The sequence below is a fragment of the Centropristis striata genome, chromosome 6, assembly GCF_030273125.1.
Source record: "Centropristis striata isolate RG_2023a ecotype Rhode Island chromosome 6, C.striata_1.0, whole genome shotgun sequence".
Taxonomy (NCBI): Eukaryota; Metazoa; Chordata; class Actinopteri; order Perciformes; family Serranidae; genus Centropristis; species Centropristis striata.
The window spans coordinates 33201625-33209465 of record NC_081522.1 but is presented as its reverse complement, the minus strand read 5'-3'; positions in this window follow the sequence as shown (position 1 = coordinate 33209465).

Below are 7841 nucleotides of genomic sequence, written 5' to 3'. Positions count from 1 at the left end.
GGTTTATTTTAACCACTAAATATACTGTTATGACATTTACTTTGTCTAATCACTTTTAATTGATCATGTTTTTTATGTTAAATAGTAACTAGTAAAAAAGTAACTAAAGCTGTCAGCTAAATGTAGTGGAGTAGAAGTATAAAGTTATGTAAAATGGAAATACTCAAGTAAAGTACAAGTACCTCAAAATTGTACTTAAGTACAGTGCATGAGTAAATATACTTAGTTACTTTCAACCACTGGAGATAACAGATCACGAAAGGAAAAAAGCTTCCAAACTATTATTCTTTTCGTAGAAAGATGTTTGTTGTTCTCAGATTTCTAACTAAATGGCAGATTAGAAGATAAATAAAATATAAAACTTGTGAGTGATGCAAAAATCAGTCCGATCAGCTGCAGTGTCCAATCAATAACCGATATCCAGTAAGGGGGCATGTCGACCGGTAAAAGACCTCTGTGAAGGTTCCTCTCATGTATCCTCGCTCATAGCTCCTCTGTTTTCCCTCCTCCATCCTACGAGCACAAGCAGGAGCTTTGGGAAAAGTTGGCGCATCAGAAGAACTTCTAGTTCATCGATGACATAAAGACATAAAAACTTTTTCTTTTTCCTTTGCTGAGGGTTTCCCTCACAGCAGGTTGTCTGAATAAGGCAGGTCTTAGACCTACATTTGTAAACTTGATTTGCACTGTGGTGTGCTTTTATGAAATGTTGTACTTGAATGGGTGATGTGTGAAGTACAGTTATTGCTGTAGGCTATTTTAAATTTTTCTGTCCTTGAAATGTTTTTTCTTTGTTTTAATTATTTATTCTGTTGTTTTGAGACATGTCTATGGTGAAACCAAAGACGAATTTCCACTCAGTGGATAATAAAGTTTTTGTATCGTATCGTATCGTATCGTATCGTATCGTATCGTATTGTATCGTATCGTATCGTATCGAATCGTAAAATAAGAGAACTAAGACGCACCTACAATGTCAGTGTTGTATAAATATAAATATATTAAGGGCCCGAACGCTGACTCAGTCAGTGAGGGACCTATTGTATCCATAAGGATTACTTTTCTCCTTCTTTTTCTTCTTTTGTCACTTTGGAGAAAAAAAAATTAGGTGCTTGGGCTACTCTTAAACGAATGAAATTTGGCACAGTTCTTCAGATCTTTTCCAAACTTCTCAGGTTTGCTACAAATCACGGCCTGAAGACATCTGCAGGACCATTTTGAATCATAGCCATAGCGCCTCCTGCTGGCAACAGGAAGTGACATGTTTTATACAGTGATGTCCTGCTCCGTACCGGTAGAACAGATCCACCTCAAATCAGGTCAGCAGAGACTTAACCCCTCCATGATGCTAGATCGTGAAGCTTTTGTCTTTTTTTTTTAATTCACTTTTTATTGAGGAATTTTTTTAACATTTTATACAGAACAAAGAACAGGAAGAGTTGGGGTGGGGGTTACCTATATCACACAGCATCATCTTTTCCTCCTAGCATCATCATTAGCAGCAGTCGTCGTTAGTTAAACGTTAGTTAAACGACAGCTTTACATAAAGTCAGAACTTATAGGCTTGACGGCTTTTGTCTTTTTATTGCATGCTGTTGCCGTGGTGATCATGATATATATATCTTATATATCTCTCGTTATAACTTCACCATACATTGTCCAATCTGCCCCAAATTTGTTATGATTCACAAGGGTCCATGCCTGAACACATCCATATCTTAACATGCAGACAAAGTCATAGCGCCCCCTACTGACAACAGGAAATCAGCCTCATACTACAAACTTATCTGATTTACAGGACATTTTCAATGTCTGAAACCACTGCAGTGCCTGCAGCCCAAGTTACAGGTCGTTTCCCTTGCTCCATAGTGGTCATTACCAATTATTGCAGCTTAAAGATTAATATTATAATAAAGGACAATACTTAATTAAGTTTGTTCAGATCAGTTGTCAAACAGAAGTTCAGCAAACCGATATCGTCTAGATGCTGCATGTCAACAGACTTTGAAACATAACTCCAACTTCAGCCTTACACTAACCCCAGTATGGCACAGACATTTAATACTGTTCAAGGGTCACCTGAGAGCCATTTGACACATTATAGTCATTTAATAGTCATTTGAGCATTTGGCTTATCCTAATAAACTGTGATCCAGTATCCAGTGTTTTAAAATCTACATAGTCCAAAGCAGTGGTGAAAAGTAACTAAGTACATTTACTCAAGTACTGTATTTAAGTACAATTTTGAGGTACCTGTACTTTACTTGAGTATTTCCATTATATGTAACTTCATGCTTCTACTTCACTACATTTTTAGGCAAATATTGTACTTTTTACTCCACTATATTAAAGTTATTCAACCTTTTTTTTTAAATTAAATCTTATTACAGTGTATTAAGTCATTAAATGAACCAAGTTTTTACAAAATTAGGACACTGCTTGGATAAAAGCATCAATACAATTGTTTGTACTTCTGTTTCACAACATTTTTAGGCAAATATTGTACTTTTTACTCCACTACATTTAGCTGACAGCTTTAGTTACTTTACAGGTCAAGATTTAATATAAAATATATGATCAACTTAAAGTTATTCAACCTTTTTTTAAAATTAAATCTTATAACAGTATAATAAGTAATTAAATGAGCAAGGTTTTTTACAAAATTAGGACACTGCTCTTGGATAAAAGCATCAATACAAATAATCCAATCTTATATCTAGACTATATAAAACAATCTGAGTGGGTCCATTCGGTCCCTAGATGGTTAAAAAAATGCACTTATGAAGCCTCATATTGACTCCTACAACACAATCAGTATGACTTACTTCATGGTAAACATATCTTAACCTACCCTCTCTCGGGTTAATTCAGGGCAGCAACAGCCTCAGTGTAATCAGTGAGAACCCCTGGAGATCCTCTCCTGACAGGGGGTTGGCTGCTGTAGTTTCCCCAGCTCCAACCACATCCCGTCCCCAAGGGGAGTTACACCCAGTGCTACCCAGTGACCGCTGCCTGAACCTGCCAGACATTCAAGAGGACCCCAGAGTCCCCTGGAGAGAGGATAAAGGGAATAAAAAGAAATGCACAACTTATTTGAAGCTACTAGACAATGGGATTTCTTAAGGGGACAGCCAATTATCTGTCTAACCTTTGGTGCTATTTATCAACATATACAGTCAGGGAAAAAAATATTAGACCAACCATTGTTTTCTTCAATTCATTGTTCATTTTAATGCCTGGTACAACTAAAGGTACATGGAACCAAGGGAACATGGAAAATAGCTAGATATCAGCTATTAAATTAAACTCTTATGAGCTATTTTTATATTCATCATTATTTTTGTCCAAACAAATGTACCTTTAGTTGTAGCAGGCATTCAAATGAACAAGAAATTGAAGAAAAAGGGTGGTCTAATAATTTTTTCCATGACTGTACCTTTTTGGAATAAATATGCTTTTTAATGTGATGTGCCAACCTCTTCTATGAAAAGAACTCCAAATTTCTTCAACCATTACTAAATATGAATATGATCATTTGATTATAATGATTAATATAATTATTAATCAGTGTTCCATATTGATCGTTTAGTAACTTAATGAGACTGATTTAGTTGTATTGGCTCTTTTCTCTGTTTTACAGAGTGGTACCCCTACTCGAGGTTACTTAGAATAAATCAAGTCATATAATTTATTATAACAAAAAATAATAATTCTGATAATTATTAATTCTGATGGCCATATAAACACACTTTTGAACCGTGAGACCCACACAATGTTGCTCAGGTTCGAGGCATATAAACCCTTACATTGATTTCCCAATATGAGGGATAATATTTATGGTAACACCATTTACAACATTAATGATGCGAGTCATTTAGGGCAGACACATAGAGACAGACAACCATTCACACTCTCATTCACACCTACGGGAGATTTAGTCACCAATTAAAACCTAAGCTGCATATCTTTAGACTGTGGGAGGAAGCTGGAGGACCCAGAGAGAACCCACTGTGTAGTCCCAGCTGAGACTTGCAAGAGAGAAAATCTGAAAGCTTTCAGAAAAGTGTTTTTCAATCACCAATGGCAGAATAGACAGCTTTAAATGACCCAGAGTATAATTTTAAGCACTAAAAGGCCCTCTCATTAACATTCATCAACAGAGATGTTTAGTGAGAGCCAGTGAGAGTGTGTTTTCTGCCTCTGGGCTACTACTCTAAGCCCTGTAAGCCCCTGGTTCCTGTTTATGCACAGGCCCCACTGGGTGTGCATGGCTGGTTGTGACTCAGTGCTTGGCATGGTTGCTGGGCCACAGTTGCTATGCAGCTGTTGCCAGGTGTTGCAGAGGAGAGCATAAATGCCGAGGGCTCCCATCACCGTTGAGTTTTCAGCATCTGATGACCTACATATTAAATGGAAATATGAAGAGAGGCCAGCAGTCAAGAGTTACTGCCTATTGTGTTTTACTTTTTCTGTCTTGTCATAGACAGTTGTCATAGCATGAAAAGCATAGGTGTCACTTATAACATTACTGTAAAACAATAGCTCTGTTCTTTTCAAGCGTTCCACAGAGATGGACTGTGAGAAAGCATGCACCACACCAGGAACCTGAAACCAAAGCAGTTAAATGAAATTCATCCATGATTAATTCAATTACTTACATCATAAGCCAGGAGCATATTTTCAGTCCATATAGTGACTTTTCAAGCGAATACACCAACTTTTCATTTGTGCTAAATTTTACCACATAACCATCTGCTTGTTTGATGTAAATCTTGCAATCTATTGGTGCATGTAAAAGTCAGTATAATGCAACTCAACAATTTTCATGCATATTTGAATTTACTTTTTCTAAAAAAACAAAACAAAACTACAGTATAGTCATGGAAAAAATGATCAGACCACCCTTGTTTTCTTTAATTTCTTGTTTATTTTAATGCCTGGTACAACTAAAGATACATTTGTACCCATATCCATACCATAACCCTTATCATTATCAAGAAAACATTGGAAAATGGCTAGATATCAGCTCTTAAATTAAACTCTTATGACCTGTTTTTGTTATCATTATATGATTAAAATGAACAAGAAATTGAAGAAAACAAGGGTGGTCTAGTATTTTTTTCCATGACTGTATAACAACCACTGTCTGTCTGTACCCAGTTTAAAAAAAAAACATTTTATTTTTTTATAGAAGAAAGAAACACATCCTCTAAAATGAGCTTTAATGGCCGTTGTCCTCAGCCCATTTACCTGGAGTGAGAAACAAAACCTCTCCGGTGTCAAACAATACCTTGACACAATCTCCAGCGTCGGTTTGCTTAGCAACCAGTGTGAAGTGATCTGAAGCAACAGCATTTATGTGAACCAGCAGTCATGTTACTGTTCCTCAGTCAGACACATCTCCTGATCTTTCATTGCTTTTATGTGGGAAGGAGAATTGATACAGCATAGTATTGAGATATTTTGCATGGTGATATATCGATTCATGGCCGCAAAGTATTCACTTTTAGGAATATACTGGAGATACTGTTATATGAAACTAGAAGATCTCAGGAATCATCATGTGCGTCAGGATATTATGTCGGGAAGTTGTCGAAATAACGATGCAATGTTCGACCTTTTTTATGTTTCATTCAAAAATTCAGAGCAGTGAAGCTTAAAGTTGACGAAAGTTTGATAAAATGCTGCAGATGTTGTCGTCCATACATGTTTGATATCAGTTCAGTTCAGTTTGACTGAATTCTTTGTTGGTCAGTCTGTGGGTTTGACTCTCATTGTGGAGAAATAAAAAGACTGAAGTGAGATGAATAGACTGAGAATTTTCTCTTAATTGACAAAACAATCCTTGATTGAATTTAATTTTGTGGACACAAAATGCAGTTAAATCACAATATATCGCATCAATACTCACCATATCGCAAAATGCGTAAAATTGCAATAAATAAGTATCAGGATAAAATTGTATTGTGGAGCCTCTGCTGATTCACACCTGTACTTGACAACAAGGTTGTTATGGTTATTATTATGGCTACCAAGAAAACAAGGACAGAAGATTCCTTGGTAATGCTTTATAATAAGGTCCTTAATAACCATTAATTGACAAGTAATAAGGCATTGTTCTCGCTTTAGATCCGGTAGTTGCAAAAAGCATAGTTAACTTATAGTTAACTTATAATAGACGAGCAATAAAGTATATTTTAATATCAATAAGCAAACAAAATAAGATTAATAAAGGCATGGCAAAGACATAATGGGTGGGTCATGGGTGTTTGTAATGCCATTATTAACACTTATATAAGCTTATAAACACATAATGTTAATAAGCATCTTGTAAGGACTTACAAGGGCCTTATTACTTGTTAATTAATGGTTATTACAAGGACCTTAATATAAAGAGTTACAGAAACCTTTAATTTGTGGCATCCTGAATGGCAGCATTAAATATCGGATGTATTTAATAGCTTCCATGTTAGTCTGGCTTCCAGATCCAGTACATGAGGTGGAGGTCAGGTCAGACCAGTGGTTCTCAACCTTTTTGAGTCGCGACCCCAATTTAACATGCATGTTGTCCGCGACCCCCCCACCCCCTCTTGTCTCTTCAGTTTTACTGGTTTCAAGCTTTTATTGCCAGCACTTGAGAGCAAATGACACACTGTGGATATTCTGTGTTGTTTTTTGTCATGCATGAAAAGCCATACTTCGGGAAGTCTGGCTGAAATTTACGGAGATAATAAAGAAGCAGACAACAACTAAAACATCTCCCTGTCTGAAATGATGTAATTTAATATGAATTTTGTGCATTTATATTTTTTCTAAAATGATTTGGCGACCCCCAGAAATCATCTCGCGACCCCAATTGGGGTCGGGACCCCAGGGTTGCGAATGGCTGAGCTAGACAGACAAGAAAAATCAAGCATCTCAATCAGGAATAGGATTAAACACTGTTTATTCCTTATTTTTGGTTTACAAACAAAAAGGCACCCATTGATTTATTGTTTTTGGAGATTCACATTGACAATGATTGAGGCGAAAACTCTTTTCCTCCTTCATAAAGTAATTACTGTAGCCTGTGCTCATGATCTTGCTCAAAACAGTAGCAATGAAACAATATTCACATCAGGAACCACATGGAAACATTTAAAAAAATAACATTGACACTGTAACCAGTCTGAATGTAATCACAACCTCAGAAGAAAAACTGATTAGCGATAACAGACAAAGATTATGGACCCATGTTGTGTTGGCCGTGTAAAAAAAAAGCAAACTTTTTTTTTTGAGCCATTAAAACAAGAAGCTCAAAAAGAAAGAAAATAACATCACCACCTCCACTTTGATGCGTGTCATAAATGCTCAGGTGATTAAAGCTCAGACAGAAAGAATAACATGAAAACAACAGTGACTCAACACAGGATTTCTAAGGAAATCTGTGTTTAAACAAGAGAAAAAACAATAATAATAAAAAATCGGAAAGGAATGAGCATTTAGTCCCACAAAAGCCTGACAGAAAAACTTATGAGTTATTATAGAACAGTTTAGGTTGTGATACATTACTCAAAATGATAAAGTTTCCTTAAAGACCCTGTAAACCCATTTCCTCAATCAACCATTTTCCTATGAGAACTCATTCTATGCAACATTCTTACCAAAGTTAGATCAGTTTTGGTAATTTAATGCGAGACTTCTGTATTCATATTTTCCTTTGAAATAGGCGGGGCTTAGTTGGAAAAGGGTGATGTCACACAAAATCTGATGATGTCATGTCATGCCATTTCCATCCAATCTGACCCACCTAAACCCAGCAGAGTTTATGTTTTGTTTATCTCCTATAGTATGTTTTTTTC